Raw genomic sequence first — 17,265 nt, 5'->3', positions numbered from 1 at the left:
AGCACACAAGAGCAGCATGTATTAATTACTGGGCAGAAGTTTCACGTTTTCTTTAATCGTTTTGAAATGCTTTGAATCACTTGTCTGGTATAGCAGCTCTGAAAGAGCTTTTATCTTCCAGCTGTAGCATGAGAGGCACACTGGAAACCCCAGACAAGGTTTTCTACCTTCCAGTTTTGGCATCTCTCCTTTTGAATTAGGTTTCCTAAAGTTGTGCACAGTGAGATATACCACAACTAGCAGAGAAGCGATTTAAGTAAAAAAATAATCACTAAATTTAACAAGAGGAGAAACTTCACTTGGAAATTAAGAGTCATGGAAAGCCGAGCTTCAGTTTAATACGTGTATTTTGTATAGTATCCCAAAGCCCCTGTGCAAGTACAACAGGTTAAAAATCCTGCCTCTTCTGTGCTACTGAGCTCATGCTTACAGCATGGATAATTATATACAACTTACAAAAGAAGGTAATTAACACAATTCTCACATATAAACAAACAGCTAGGCTAATAGCATGCAGACCTGTTCTCACACACCACCTTACCCGGAATAATTCACCATTGATACTTACAAGCACTCACACTGGAGTAATTTATGGATACCATGGTAACATAACTACAGCTCACCAAGTCTCACCTTTCATGAAATTCATGCAACTACTACCTCTCCAAAGTGAGATTTTTTCATCACCTCCACCCTATTTCCACCCCCCGCATCCTTCAGAAGTTACCAAGCTTACTTACCGTCCAAACAGGGAAAATAAAAACCTCTGAAAATTAGGTTTTAGGCATGACAGCCCTTCAGCTGTACAACAAAAACAACCAGCTCATCTCCGCCCGAGCACCACAAGCAAGCTGGTAGAGTCCCCACGCTAAGCAGCCTGCTTCCCTTCCTCTGCGCAGGCTGAACCTGGTTATTGCCAGGACACCTCCTGTAAACACACAGCCATATGCCTTCTGCAGCTGCAAGTTATTAAATTGGATGAACGTTAACCATTTAGGCATCGACAGCAGGCTACACATTTTAAACACCTTACAGAAACTCCAGCCCAAGAGTTAACCAAATACAGACATTTATTAAACAAGGAGCAGGGAGAATCTGCTCCTTTCTTACCTTAAGCAAAGGGAGGTCTCTGAATTCTAATGCATCTCAGATTTTTCAACTTCAAAAATATATCAGTTGGTGATTTAACGCGATTTCCCTCTCCGACTTCCTACAGGGGAGATGTGGAGAGAAAAAAAAAAAAAGGAAAAATTTAAGTACTTAAGGATCTGCAACAGCCATCGGAGTTGAATTTTTTCCCCTCTATCTGTAAAAATCCTCTTATTCAGTCCTGTCTGCTCTTAAGACAGCACTGCTGACGAATTTCAAGGCTCAGCTCTTGACATGCAGAATCACTGAAGGATCAAGAGCATAAATGTCACTTCCTCTAGGCAGCACATCAACTGCAAAGGAGCCTAATCTGCTCTCCCCACCACAATCCTACCCAACTGAAGAGTAAATCCTGACATCTGCCTCATGCAGAGCTTTCATTAAATGTTTCTGAAGAATTCCAATTTAAAGCCCCTATCTAAAGGATCCCAGTTTTAGCTAAACCATTATGTAGTTTGACTTGAGAAACTGCACAAGTAGAAGAATATAAACTGAAAAGCTAATAAAACAGAAGTCAAAGACTAACCTTGAAACAAATTACAGCTGGCTACATCTGAGCAGTAACAGAGGCTCTGGAATTATTAAATGAGCTTCAGAAGAGATTTAACTAACCAAATTCCACTGCAATGCTTTATTTATGGTATGTGTGCTGGTCCCAAAATATCTGCTAAGGTTTTTCCATCTCCTTTATTGCTTCTGCATATTTCCTCATCAAATCCAACAGGCACAAACCCTATGGAGGCTAGAAGATTTTTTTTTTTTTTTTGACAGCATTTCATAATGCAGTGGCCTAAAGTTCCTTGAAATAGAAATTAGATGTCATGAGCACAACATCTTAAATACATGGTATATGTGGATTAAACAGAAATCAGGACACTAGCATCAACTTGAAACACCATATAATTAACTGCTAAAATGGCATTTTAATAGTCTCTGCCCTTCCTCAACTGGGCAATAGCGTGTATAATTACTCTCTTATTAGCTCTCTGCATCCTTCCCTTGCATTCCCAATTTAAAATTAAACAAAAACTCTTTTGTTGGAGTTTGCCTTGAAGAAGTCTTGTTTTAAAAGGATTACCCGCCGCTGAAAGCAAACTGGATTCTATAAAAGGAGGCTTATTTGTGCACTTGAACTCTATTTCTTTAGGTATCTGAGACACACCTGGATCTTTTAAAAATCTATTGGAATTTTCTTACTGGATTAGCTCCATAAAGTAAATTTTATCACCCATTAAAATTTATGCCAACGCAACTTGAGCCTGCACAGTATTTCTTCCTATAATCCTCTTGCTGGAGGCTCAATTTAATAAACAAAGGCAGCTCTAATAATTCAAATCTTACTTTCAACGATGTGATGTGCCTGTCAGAAGCTTTCTACAACATAGTCAGTACATTTCTTCAGTCTCTCTCCAAGGCTTTGCATACGTTTAAGCCTGCGTCTTGCCTTTTGAATGCTGATAACTACTGTGTTTCTTTTCTCTCCTTTAAAGGATTAAACGCAACCACGCAGACATTTTTATTAGTGCATCATGCACCATTAAATTGTCAGCTTGTCTTCCACGATTCTCTTTAAAAAAAAAAACCAACAAAAAAACCCACACAAACAAACAGAAACATGGCCTTGAAAATATCTTTACAACAAAATACTCATTTTCTTGGCACTTACTTATAAACTGAAGCAAACAAAGCCAAAATCTGACCAACAAAGCACCACATGTATTTTCCTTACAGCCAGGTTGCAGAAGACGAGAACCACTCTACACACAACATGTATTTTTAAAGACTGCGCAGTGAGTTCACATAACATCTACCAGAAAGCCCTTCACTTGGCTGCCCCAAGAGATTTATTTTTATTATTTAAGAGTTCACCCTACTGCCTTCAAGTAGCAAGGCGAGAACTCCCCCATTTTGCACTCTGGTCATATGGGAACAACTCTTATAGAAGAAATACAAGTTTTTAACATGAGAAAGCAGTGATATTTTCATCCAAGACAGTCCTCCATACATGAAGGATGGTGCCAACACACATGCTATGTGTCCCACACCAAGAAGGGGACGGCTTAGGATTCCCTGCAGTTACTTGCTAAGGGCGCTCTGGATTTTTAATACCTCCCTTATTTTTTGTCAATATTTCTATCTGGGAGTGAATCGACTCTTTTTCACACACTGCAGCTTCCTTCTCTCAAACTTTAACCTACCACCGAAAGTGCCCAAAATTTCCTTCAACAAGGCTGTACCTTGGCACAATTTTCAACCAGCCCTGCAACCTTAACTTGAGAAAAAAACAGCCAGCACTGCAGAAATTCAGTTCCTGCCCAAATTGAATCCGTCTAGAGGAGTCTGCCCATACAAATCTTTTACCTTGTGTCTCACTACCAAGTTTTAAAAGTAATCAACATGTTTGAGATGGTTGACTTAGAAGGCACAAGACCCATTGACGCTTTAGATTTGCACATTCCTTTTGTTTATCAGCATCATCAGCAGAAGTACCCCTGCATCTCTTCATCAAGGAGAATACCTTTCTAAAATACTGGTAAAATTCCAGAAACCATTTTAGTCCTGTTCAGCGCTGACGCAGAGATCAGTGCTGGGCAAAGGTCCCCTTGCTCCCCGCTGTCCTCAGACAGGCAGGACCAGGCTGGTTCCTTACAACAGGTCAGCAGAGAATAAACAAGGAGCATCCCTGCAACAGCTTGGACACAGTCAGGAGAGTCAATCTGGCCAAGTTATGTTTCTGTCTGCTCCTCGCTTGCAAAAAGAACAGCTGCAGAGCCTGGAAATAAACCCAGGAGATTGCCTGAAGGCTGAGCACGAAGCAGCCAAGCAGGTGCGTTACCCCCGTTTCTCTCGCAAGGCGAGAGGCAGCTCATGCAAACAGCTTGCACTGGGGGCTAGACAAGGGCATCGCTCCAACAGCAAAGAAATCCCTGCGGGTACCTTCAGAAGAGGGATCAAGATCTTGACGCAGTCAGACATTCAGCCAGCTCCACAAGGACTGCGGTAGGTAGAGGGTGAGAGGACAGAAACCGAGCAGGAGAAGGCACAAGTGACACTTAATGCAGCCCCGAGGGATGGAGAGCAGCTATTTTCTGTTCAGAGGAGCCCAAAGCCACGTTGGAAGCAGAAGCCCAATGTGGTAGCTTCCTCAGGAGGCACCACAGCAGAAAATCAGTTGACTTGCAGGTTGAAGGTAAAATTCACATAGACAGAGTTGCACATTTATCAAGAGCTTTTACGAATACACGCGTAAAATGAAAGATTTCTAACCATCAGTAGAGACAAGTTTTTGCTCTCTGGTCCAAGCCATCTGCTTCATTTTAAGCCTTGCTCCACTTAGCTTCACTTCTCCAAACTCAGCTTCAGCGCTGAAACAAAGCTTTGGATTCCTTTTGTTATATTTCTGAAATATAGTGATTCTAGCATGGTTTGGTAAGTCATTAATACATGTACTGGGCGATTAGAAGCCTTTGCTTGCAACCTGCAATTTCAGCACAACCACAGCAGCGTTATCAGATAATGTGTTAATAACCTGCTGTGTCTAAATACGGTGTTAGAGTGACAGGCATGTGCTGGTTTCAAAATGACAAAACAAATAGCCAAGCATGCAAATTTTACACAATCAGTTCCAAACTCCCGACTGAAGATGAAATCCTGTTTCTAGATATAGGCTAACGCTTTACAGAACACTGTGGGAATGCAATACCCTAAACCACAATTAAACCAGAAAGGATTTGCCATGCTTTTTTGAAGTTAATTTTTTTTTTACTATTAAATTAATTTTTTTATTATTTTTTTATTTAAGAAAAAAAAAAAAAGACTACATGTAACTGCCCACACCTTGCCTTAGGAGGTACAACCTTTCCAGGAGCAGGGTAAGGTTGGACAACAGTGTAACTCCAGCTTTTGTACAAGGTTTTAAGATGCTCCCCGGAGGGGGCATCACATAAAAGAACAACTCTTCCATGTTTGATAACAAAAGTTTCGGCTGTAGGCAAAGCTAACAGAGGGGTCAGGCTAACAGAAGCTATAGAGGAGACAGGTACTCAGCCTCACCAGGAAGGACTTGCAATAGGAAAAGCAAGAGGATCTCATCCTAAGGCTGTCAGAATACATCCCAAAGAGATGGTCCAAAACCAGTTTAACTCATTTTGTTGATATTACTCTCATGAATGCACAAAAATCACGTTTTCTCTTCATGCCCAGATAGGAGGAGGATTTTATTTCATTTCTATTAACAGAACAGTAAGACCTCATATTTTACTTCAGTGATCTATAAAACAGAATTTGTTGTTTCTAAAGCCCAAAATTGTTAAGAAAAAAAATTCTCTCCTCCACTTCCAGCTGTTGCACATTTCTGACACTGAGCCACATCCACAGGCACAGGCAGGACACACAATTCCTCCTCCAAGCTGCATTTTAACATTTTGCCATCTGAGTCAAGAATCTGACAGGTTCAAGTTACACAGTTCAGATCAGGCAGCTGACTTGGTCATAAACCCCAAGATCTGAATTTCTGCTCTCATACAATGCCCATTACCAACGTGGCTCCTCTAAATGTGTCATGCCCATCCATCGAGACAGAGACGGACATCTTTTCCATAACCCAGTGTTTCTGTCACCTCCCAGTTGTACAGGATGGTGGTACGGGCAGTCAAAAGAGCAACGTGGAAGCTGCAACCTGATGTCTCAGCCAAGATGCCAAAGGCCAGCAAAGAATCACAGGTTTAAGGTAAAGTATCAGCCTGCTAGAAGAGGGCAGAGGAGAAAAGGTGCAGGCACAGCAGCCTGCCTTCAGTGCACTGAACACACTGAGTTTCACGCTGACATTTGTCATTTATTAAGAGCGCTTTTCAATTTAAATAAGGTGGTTAAAGTGATAGCACCCAATTAACTGCTCAGTAGGAGGACAGCATTAATATTCATGAAACATTCAAAGCAGACGTGGGATTCTTAATTGTCTGAACCTACACACAACAAAGCTGCACTAATACTCTACCATGCCCCCCCCAAATTTTTTTTTTAAAAAATCAGTATTCATTTTGGTAGCTGATTTGGATTCCATTCTGATTTTTGCCCATTTAAACACCAGCGTTCAGCTTTACCCAACTCTGCTCCTGGTAAGAGGGGAACTTTTGGTCCCACAGAAAGAGAAACCAGCCTGACTCAAGCCCACGGGGTTAAACCCAACTAACCCAGGCGCTGGCTGTCACAGCAAGTCCCTCAATTTGAGCCACGAAGGCAGTAAAACTGTCCCTCCCAAGTGCTGCCATGCCAGTGTTCAATCCCAACACAGCTGATTTTCTGACTGCAATGTAGTGCAAAGCAGTTTAGAGAAAAAAAAAAAAAAAAAAAAAAAAAAAAAGAGTGCCCACTTAAGATTGATCTCCTTGTCCTACAAGGAGAGCTCTGCTGGGTTATAAAAATATAGGATTACAAAAACTATGCTCAGACTAAATTATTCTGGAGGCAGTTCTGGGCTAAATGCGAAGGACCTGCCTGCCTCCGTTCACCAAAGCTGAGCAAGAGCTCCTGCAGCTCCCCAAGCAGGGCAAACCTCCACTAAACAGCAGCAGCATTGTAAGCTTCGCTCTTGCAGCTGCACTGGTTTTATCTGCGTCTCGTTTTCCATCCTCATCAGCCTCGTGAGCCTCCCTCACGCAGCCCCAGCCCACAGAAGCGGGGTGCCAGGGGCTCTGCACAGACCGCTGCTCCCCGCCTAGACAAACATTAAGCTTGCAATGCAGAATGGTGGAATAAGAATTTTTTAAAGCATGTCCCAAGAGAAATGATGGCAAATCATTTAGCCATCAGGAGATCAGGATAGCAGGAGACTGAATTGTACTCGGATACCAAGGGGAGGAGGTTTGCAATGTGCAGAAGTGACATCAAACATCAGGCGGGACCTGCTGCAATCCATAGAGCAAACTTCATCCCTGGAAGGAGAGGAGCGAGTTCCAGCAGAGGGCACTCGGATGCCAAAAGAGAACAAACCCACCGTGCGCAGGGCGTGGGGATGGCTCGGCCAACATCTCCATCGACCGGGAGAGACGAGTTTTGCCTTTAGTCCTCAAGCAGTCGCAAATGCAACATGTTCGATCCAAGGTCTAATTTCGGGCTCTCTTCCAGCCACAGCAAAACGCTTCTGCTGCCAACTCCCGTTTCGAAGGGTCTCTGCAATCCCACGCACTGGACGCAGATGGGTTTGCTTTGACAGCAAAGACCAGAGAATAAGAAACTCCACACCAGTCCCCGAGGAGTCCTTCCACTTTGGGAAACCGTTTAAGGGGAAATGTGCACTACTGTCAGTCACACCAGCTGTTAAAATAAGGAGAAAGCAATGTCACAAGTCAAGCCAAGCATCTTGTTAGATGTTTTTTACGCCGCAACATTTTGCAAAGAAAGCTTAAATCTCCTCGAAGAAGTGGCCAACTTTATAGCAGCAAAATTTGAAATTTCCTGTCAAGCAGGCAGGGAACTTGTTAAAAATCCCATGAGCATTAAAATGCAGTGCATCACAAGTCGTATCTCGGCAAGATAACCTCCATTTGCTCAAATGGAAACTGAATGTAAGGACTGAAACCAGTAGGACCAGTTTCAACTGTAGTTACTTCGGGAAAAAAAGTTTTACTGGTCAATGGTCCTTCTGGAGCAAGAAGCCTTTTACCACAGAGTATTACAGATGGTCGTTTTAAAGTAGTTGTCACAACAAGGAATAAGCCTACAGTTACAGCATACATCTCCAAGCAAATGCAATGAGCTGTGCACCTTGGATTGTGCACAGTATAAAATATGTGGGATAAGAACTGCACACTATATAGCCCATGTCAGGGAAAATGCAAATGTTTACATGCACTATGAAAAACAGGGGAAGATTGATAGTTGGGGGTTTTTTTTCATTTACATAGGTTTAAAAGCTTATAGATAAGACAGGGTTTTAGAATCACACAGGTGGATTTAAGGCAAAATCAGAATGCGTGATTGACAAGAGTCTGCAAAACCAAAATCCTGTGTGCTGCTCTGCCATCACGAGAACAGGCACCTGGCAAGCACTATATCCCTGGCAAATGCCAAGAGAGTAAACCTGGCTGTTCCAGGGCTTGAACATCTAGGTTTTCCAGACACCGAGTAGATCAACTTTTGACCTCCTGATACTGTGTCCTTTTTATGAACACACATGTCAGAGATTAAGCAATTTAGTGTCAGAGAAACACAGCATCACCTTAAGTCTTCTGAACATGAAAAACGGCCATCGAAACGTGGCTGTTCTGTGAATGATCTGTAAGCTTTCATTTTCCCAAGCCACCAATACCATAATGTGTAAAAAAAAAAAAAAAAAAAAAAGTATTTAGGTAAGAAACTTGAGAATTGTATCTTTAAAAAGGTGAGAACCTGATAAATCGCACTCCTGCAAGAAAGCCAATTTTTGCAAATAGCTAAAAACATGTCACAATTATGCATTACTATACAGCCTGTAGTGTTGTGGCAGCCCATTTGCATATCTATTACTCTATAAATTTTACAGTCCACAAATACCAAGAATGCTTTACTGTTACTGAATGCCAATGCCAAGACTCGCCTTTCTAAGAAAACTCAGAACTGTGCAAAATCCTTTGTCTAAAGCATAACATTCACTGCTGGTGTTTACCGTAATTCTCAGCTCTGTGACCCACTCAGCTTAAAATTTAAGAACAAATTCACCTTCTGTATACGTAATACTTCTGTAAGATATAAGGCACCAAATACTTCTAGATGTAGTTCAAAGATCAAATAGGAGTTTAAGGACTAGATAGATGTGGATTGTGACCGACTTTCTCCACGTTATACCAACAGGGATATATAACCTCCTGCCCAGAGCAGTAATAAACTAAGCATTTAGTGATAAAAAAGCCCTCTGTTGAAACTTGTAGTGGAAATAAGACCTGCAACTATTGAGGAAAGCATCTGGCAGACATTAAATCCAAAAGCACACCTTCTCTCGCATCTGTCCATTCTCACATCTCAGCAAGGTGCTGATCCTAGCCCTACCAATGAACGTTCAAGGGTTTTGATACTGCATGTCAAAAATGTTTGTGTGCATGCACAGCTTATTTTGATATAAGGCCATTTCCCTACCAGAGGTATGCAAATATATGCCTTTCAACTACAGAGGGTTAAACACTAGGGCATGAGTGTACCTCCCCTCTTTTATCCAGTGTGATGTTATTTTGTATATTATGCAAAGGAGTCCAAGTGTAGCATTAAGTTTTCCATAATTCTTCACTTTTTGTGATAACGTTCTTTTGTGAAACAGTTCTTTTAAAAGTCTAATTCCCGGCAGGCTTAATATGAACATTCTCCGAGAGTGCTGTTCATGCTTAAAAACAGGCATTAAAACAGCTAAAACATTTGATGTTTGGAAACAAAGTTACCCATCTGCCAAGGGTTTTGGAAGCATTACATACCACGAAAGATTTTCTGTTCTAAAGCCATTTCATGTTAAAGAAAAATCTCTAGACATGCAAAGCTTGAAGCTTAAAAATAATCCTTTCCACTTACTTCTAGCTCTCCCTTGCAAAAGCATTTGTTTACTCTGAAGCACCAGTTTTCTGTTGCAAACAGCCACCCATCGCATAAGATTGTGTATTTAGATCTACCTTGCCTCTACAAAATAATGGCATTTATAAATTAATCATAACACTTTAAAATAACTGACCTACTTTACTTGGCCACCTAGGATTCACTGCGCGCAAGCATCCAAGCTACGAATTACCACCGTGCCAATGGAAGTGTGAAGGTAGTGCACATCAAGCTGAGATTCCATGGCAAGTTGCTGCACAACCTGCGCTGCGTGCATGCTCAGCTGCCTTCAAAACGCAGCTGCAGGGGCTCGCCAAGCCTCCCAGCGTGAAGGTCCAGTTACCTCCATCAGGTTTCCTCAAACAGAAGTGCTACAGTCCGGCTGACCCTGAGATCAGTGGCATGCTCTTATGCACTGGAGGTACTTGAAGCTTCAGCTACAGAGCAGAGATTTGCAGAAAGCTCTCTGTCTGCTGGGGGAGGCACTGAAAATAGCTTAAAAGAAGATAAACACCACATCCCTTGGTTGCAATGCACCCATGAAGCTAGGGACAGCCTTCCAAGCAAAGCAGCTGGAAGACAAGCCCAAGAGCAGGTCGCAGGGAGCACCCTTGCCAGGGGCAAGGACAGTGTGTTCGGGGTGAGAAATAGCCTGATGCTTGCGAGGCCACAGGCATCAAGAAGCATTTTTGCAAACTAAAGGGCAGCAGCACATCTATAGCACCACACACCGAGTGCTGGGGGTCCTGGTTTGTCCAGGCTGTGGAAGTGACCGAAATATTAGCCTTTTCTAATCCTAAAACCCTGCTGGCTTTAAGTTACCACTAACATATGGCTGAGCAGGATGAAGCTGTTCCTCCCACCTACCCAAAAGCGAGTAGCTTTGACAGTTTAACTTCCTGGGAAATTAAGATTTTTCTGGAAGAATACTCAGTGCACAAAAAATATAGCAAAACCCACTAGCATGTGGTGGAAGGTGGCTGTCATTGTACAAAGCATGCAGATCTCCAACACCTCGGCTGTGGGACTGGCATATAATGGAGATTTTATCTAAATTCACCTTCTGTACAGCACTTCCAGTGCAAATTTATCATGCGGGCAAGGAAAAAACCACTCAAAACCAGTTATAAAGTGAAACAGAAGTGCATAACTCTATTTAAGAATAGATTAAGAAAAAAAAAAATCACAACAACTCCAATTACACTCAGCATCTTCCCTGTTCTTCCACAGATGACTCATCCTTCATTTTCTTCATCTGTAGAGCAACCATAGTGCTGTTCATGTTGTTCTTTACATTTCTATTATCAACCAGTAGAAAACCTCACAAGCCTAGGCAAAGTTATTTCCAGCAGTTCCTGTGGCTGTGTTTCCGTGGTTAGGATAGCTGCTCGCAGCCAGCAGCACCACAGCAAACCCTGGCCACGCACCCACGGAGACGGCAGGCTCCCGGGTGCGCGCAGGCAGCCCTGCCTGCACACGTATTTTCCCCCTGAGTACAACCAGACTGTCCCAGAGTAGCCAGTGGATCCCACTGGCAACCACGCATCACCAAAAGGCTTGCTGCCTTTGCAGTATGAAGTATGTGATCTATTTTGGTTTCTCAGCTACATGGAGAAACAGTGTATCAAAAAAAAAACCAAACCAACCCAAACAACCCACACTGAGAAAATTACTTCTCCCTTACTGCAGCAGAAGATGCTCTGATCTCATTTGTTGACATTTATCATTAGGAAGAGAGACATCTGAAAGCCCTACTAGGAAAGGAAAGCTTCTTAGGGTTTTTAAGAAAGCCTACATTAAACAGCAGGGATGGCGAGAACCGATTAGTCCTTCAGCTTGAGATACACAGTACAGTTAACACAATTTTATTTTTTTAAAAAGAACTTAACAAAATCAGCTAAGACAACATAACCAGCAGCCTTCTGTATTCAACTTTGTATTCAGGTACCTTTTTAACAGGAGAGCTTGATGAATAAATACATCTTGAAGTCATAACTCAACTTCCCAAAAATCAAAGTCAACATTTTTAACAATATATGCTAAAGAAAAAATTTTCTGCTTATCAAAAAGCAGAAGCGTAAATCAAACAGGCGCAGACAAAAAAAAAGGTAAATAGAAAAGTATTTTCAAAGGCCCCTCCACTTCAAACCACAAGCCAGAACCCTATTTTCAGACGAGTACATTAATTTGACAAGAGGCTTCTGCAGATGTATGACATCTTCTCTCTCTAAAGTCTCGAGACACTCAGCAAACACATCCAGGTCAGCTCACTAACTCTGCTTTGCTCACTTTTGACAACTGGTTGCAAACACAAACCATGCTCTTAAATAGTCAGCTCAATAATCAATTTAACAATTAATCCTTATATCTGCTCAAATGCTGCTTAAAACAAATCATTAGAAAGAAAATTAAGCCAGCAGCCATACATTATTTCTTATTCAGTCAAAACAGTATCTAGCCATCTCGTATAACATCAAACTAAACAAGGCAATCCAACAGCTTTTCAGGGAAAACATGAATGAAAAAGAAAAGTTAAATATTGTGTGAAGGTCACCTGACTGGATAACCTTCAGGTCCATTTCAACAACTCAACTCTACCTAAAAGTGTGGCAAATACCACAAACATTCAAAAATTAAATGGATAGCAACCACCAAGGTTAGGAAACCTGCAGGTCCGAAAGCTTCAGGTACTTCATGGGAATGTATCCCACCATAAGGAACAAGAGCTGCACTTGTAGGGCATGATTTTTAAAAGATTATTTTCTTGCCACAGTTACCTTTGCAGCTTGGATGGCACTGAACACCTGTAGCCGAGCTAACAGACTGTTAACGAAGCAGAGTAGGAAGCAATAGAAACCATTTTTTATTTCTTCAAGTGTTTTTTTTTGCAGGAATTAATTCATATCTTTTGGTATTGTTAAAAAGATTTCTATGGGAAATTCAAATATACATTAAATATAATAACTGGTAAAATAAGCTCATTCTGTTCAGATTCAGACTTCCTTTTTTCTATAAGAGAAGGAAAACAGCAAAAATACTTCTTCAGGAAAACCACACCCAGGAAGAAACAGGAAAATCCTTTCACTTTCAACATGGAAACCAAAGTTTTAAGAGGAACAAAACTGCCTTTTCAAGCACCAGACGCATTTACTGAAGGTAAGGTCAACCTTTGGTATCTCCAAGATTGAGAAGCGCAAATAAATATCCTGAGCTTTCACCTCCAAGGGAAGCCCCACAGCCGCACAGGCTTTAGGAGTTCCTGATAAACTGCTTTTGTTTCAAAACTTTCTGGCATTTCCCACATACCTTAATACAATTAAAAAGAGGAAAAGAAATGCGCTAACAGCCCCATTTCCTGTGCTTAGACCAGCTCAGGGACACTCCTATCAAACTTGCCTGTTCAGAAGGCTTCTCACTGAAACACACAGCCTAAACTAAACCCACAAGTACCCTACAAGGGACACAGAAAAAGTTTTGATACTCTGGAAGAGACTTTATTTTTCATGGCAAGAAGCAGGACAGAAAAAAAAATGAGCTTGAATGAAGCCACTTTAGAAGCTAAACCAAGCGGTAACCTTCCTAGTTCCCACTACATACGAGAAGATCAAGTGCTCTACTGCCAAGTCAAGCTCATTTTCTGCTCCCTCACTTCAGCTCTGTTCTTACCTTGCTTTTTCGTGGGTCTACATATTAGCCCTAAAACCCAGCAAACGTGGCTCACCACCACTCCCATTTGCAGAGCGTGTGCTGAACCGTGGTCCCTCCCCAGCACCTTCTCCAGGGAACATCCAGAGCAGAAACGCTGGACCCTGCTAGACATGGAAACCCTTTGCTCAAGTGAGCTTTGTTAGGCAGAATTTGTTCCTTAATCCAAATCATCTAATCATGTCTCTCAATCTGGATCCAAACTACATGCATGCTTGCTTAAGTTTAAAAATCTTACCTGCTCTTTTACCTGTTCTTAAACTAATATTCCTGTGGAAAGCCCATTTGAAAAGAACCTTAAGCAAATAGAAACCTTATTGTTCTCAACCTTACCAAGGTCAGCAGGAGATACATTTTAAGGCTCAAGCTAAAATGGTTTGGGGTTTGGGGGGGGGGGGGCGGCGGGGTTGGTGTTTTGGGTTTTTTTGAGCGGCTAACCTTACTGCTTAGCATTTACAGTTGCTTCAGAAAATTCTGTGTTAAGGTTTTTATTATAGTGAAACAGGGAATATATCATTCCTGAAAGAGCCAAGATTCAATGCTTCAAAGTCTCTATCTGTACGGTAGATATTGCATGGACAGCAACATGGGTATTCCCTGAACATCTTAATTTCCAAAAGTGCAGCTTCAGATAACAATAAATTCTAACTCCTGAAAACATAGCCAAACCAATTTATTTTGTGATCAACAAGCTACATGTAATCTAGAGTCTGTAAATCAGATTTTATAAAGTGACACCAGCCAACTGGTTCCCATATCAGGAGACACCAGCTGATCTTTAACTCTAATAATACAAGCGATATAAATGAGGAAAAAAGAAAAGGTGGCATACTTGAGATAAGACACTAATTAAAAGCTCATTTCCTTTGGAATTAGCAGTGAGCTTTCTTTAGAAGGATCTCATTACCATGCATTTTATCTGTCACCTCCAATATTTCAAATTCAATATTAACATTTAAAACACAGCCGAGAAGCTATGTGCGGTTTTCAAGCAAACTTTGTTAAATATTAGCTAGATCATTACAAAGTCTTTCTTTCGTGCCACACGTTTGCGCACTGCTTCACCCAGATTAAAAGTAAGCACCGAGGCTCATCTATGGCTCTGTTGGCAAGTACGGCACAAAGTTCGGCGGTGAGGAGGGATTAAAAAGCCAGCAGCCCGCTTGTCACACACAGAGGAGGTGCCATGTTCTAGTGCCAACAAGACACCGTGAAGAGGCAGGAAGCAAAAAGGATGCCAAGAGGAGATGAGGTGAAAAAACAGAAACAAAAGCTGCAACTGCAGAGCACAGAGGGGGCAGTCAAGAAAATAGCAAGTGCCGATAGGAAAGCAAATTTACATTTTGTTCTAGAAATGCTAAGTGAAAATCCAGCATAACTACAGAAAAGCTAAATTTGTGCTAGGCTTACTTGCATGAGCAAATAGTCCGCAAATACAAGTGTTTATTCCCCAAATTTTATTTAGGAACATCAGAATTTTAGCATTAGGGAAAAAAAGGAAAAATCACAAAATGGCAATATTGTAAAAGGGGAACATCTTCTGACATTTTAGGTCTGCAGCACAAGGCTAAACTGATGAGTCAACTTGCTTTGAAAACCAGCAGAAATTAGATCTTAAAGTTTTGACTGCGGCTCAGACATGAAAGCTAGGTCATTAAAAACATACCCAAATACTAAAGTAACCAGTTTAAGAAACACCGCAAGTAGATGCCTTTTAATCTTACAGCTCAATTAAATGTTCAGAGAAAGAGAGTTACTTTAAATGTAGCCTCAGTGAAATCTAACTTCTTATTTCCCTTTTCTTGCCAAAAGAGCAGAGATCCTGAACAGAGAGAAGAAAACCACCAAAGACCATTAGGCAAAAAACCACAAAGCAGCAGTCTGGATTATCACCTGCTCATGCTACAACAGTACCATAGGCGACCGTTGCTACTCCTGCCAAATATTATTGGGGCGGGGGACTTCGGGGGGTTTGTTTTACACATTTTACCTATTTCTCTGCAGCAGTCACCACCCAAGACCTCTTGTTTACTGCAGCATATGCACTAGCCAGGGCGACTAGTGCACCTCTTGTTTTTCCAGCTGGAGTAGCATTATAGACTCCGCATTACAAATGGGAGTGCTATTGTTAAAGAATCAATTGGACAATGAAAGAGCTAAGGACACTTGTCTTACAGAAAATTACTGTCAAATGCTGCCAGACCCAGCTTTCCCTCTTTCTGGGCCACCAGCCAGATACTAATCATTTCAGGTCCCTACTAATTTTTAGCTGTGTAACACGCTGCGTGATACAAAAGGGGCAGCTTCGTCCAGGCTGTGCTATAGGATACTTTTATTGATTATTAAAAAAAAAGAAATAGCTACCATCCCAAATGTAGACAGTGACATTATTACCTCATGAAAAGTTAAAGGACTTCCCAAGGCACCACCTGAAGGGACACGTGCCAGGATCTCCTTATTAAAGCAAGTCTTCCTACCTTACTAGAGCACAATGTCAAAAGCCATTCCACAAGCCGGGCAGACAAAATAGTCGTGGAAGTTACGTCGTATCTTGGTAAGAAGAGATTTGCTTTTTTAAAAAGGTACAAAGAGCACCTGGAAAATCGAGATGCCTCTGACCTCAATTATATTTATCGATCACCAGCTGTATCAGAAGGGTTAGCTGTTCACTGAAGTGAAAACAATGCCTTTAAGTAAACAAAGTGCAATATTTCACCTAGATTTCACAACTATGCCAAAGAACATCTCAGCAGGGCAAGACGCCTCTACAGATATATCAAATATTGTTAAGGCTTGTTATAACTGGCCAAGTTTAGAAGCACACAACGTCCTTAAAATCCTTTCCTGCTTGGCCAGCTCTAACTAGGAGAGCTATTAACTACTGGCAACTCCTGTGTCTAATGGAACAAGCCAAAAGGCTCAAGTTCCTAATTGTCAAAAGAATAATAAAAAAAAAAAAAACCCACAAACCCAAAACACTCTCACACTTTTTGGGCTGCACTCCCCTGAAGCCAACAAGCATCATGTGGAAGAACTGGAAAAATCACACTCCCGTTTGTACACTGATCCTCTTCCACTACCTGGGAAGCTGTGAGGTATTTGCCTTTGCAACATTAAAATTTTGCTTAAAGCAGAATATATTAGCTAAAACTTTGCATTATAATACTACTATCATGCATCCTTCTTATGCTTCTCAGAATGGACAGAAGCAGAGCAGCCCACAGACGCTCAAACCTATCTGCAACTACAGCACAAGCACATCTTTTTTGTGTTCTCATGATTTTGCCTTACAATAAAATGCCCAAAGTCTCTTTCATTATGAGGCATCTTCCACAGTTTCATGCGCAAGGTCTGCAGCAGCTGATCTCTATGTTGTACTCAAAAAAGCCACAGTACACATGATCCCGAACATACTGTCCTCATCATCCGAGGACTCACCTGCACTCATTCTAGCTCTTACAAAAACCATGGATATTATTTTAATTTTCCCCTTCCCAGAGAGCGCACTGATCAGGTTTTCTCCTCTTCACACTGTTCAAGTGGGTGTGAATTCCAGAAGGCAAAATAAAGAGCACATATAGGCTAGGTCTCTTTCAATTCAGTCCTGTTAAGGAGGGTGACTGTTCCTGTACTAACATACCTCCAGCACAAAACCCATTTAGCTGTGGCCTTCCTAACAAAGCTGATTTCATCTTATTATACCTGCTACAGCGCTCGCTTGGAGCGCGCAGCGATCCCTCACGTAAATAGGTTTACAGGTGGCCGTTACTTTGTTGATTCCAGAAGCACCGGGAAACCTGCTGTTTGCTGGTACAGAAGCAGTTTCAGAGCTTGATTTGACAAAGTCTGATGCAC

At 41.6% G+C, this 17,265-nt stretch overlaps 1 protein-coding gene across 13 annotated transcripts in view; it reads right to left on the bottom strand.

The window, feature by feature from the left end:
* Positions 1 to 17,265, bottom strand: part of GLCE (glucuronic acid epimerase) — a 54,896-nt gene that overhangs the window by 36,084 nt on the left and 1,547 nt on the right. For 4 of the 13 annotated variants that reach the window (XM_030015321.2, XM_030015322.2, XM_030015324.2 and 1 more), the window contains exon 2: positions 1,111 to 1,210. The exons of 1 other annotated variant lie outside the window; for it this stretch is intronic. The gene's annotated coding sequence lies outside the window, so the exon portion shown is untranslated. Of the gene's footprint in view, positions 1 to 740; positions 920 to 1,110; positions 1,211 to 4,416; positions 4,515 to 7,144; positions 7,465 to 13,371; positions 13,620 to 15,887; positions 15,947 to 17,265 lie in introns of those variants that run through there. 8 more of the 13 variants (XM_030015316.2, XM_030015313.2, XM_030015315.2 and 5 more) reach the window with 6 other exon arrangements.

The sequence above is a fragment of the Aquila chrysaetos genome, chromosome 5, assembly GCF_900496995.4.
Source record: "Aquila chrysaetos chrysaetos chromosome 5, bAquChr1.4, whole genome shotgun sequence".
Taxonomy (NCBI): domain Eukaryota; kingdom Metazoa; phylum Chordata; class Aves; order Accipitriformes; family Accipitridae; genus Aquila; species Aquila chrysaetos.
This window is presented reverse-complemented; position numbering and strand designations above follow the sequence as displayed.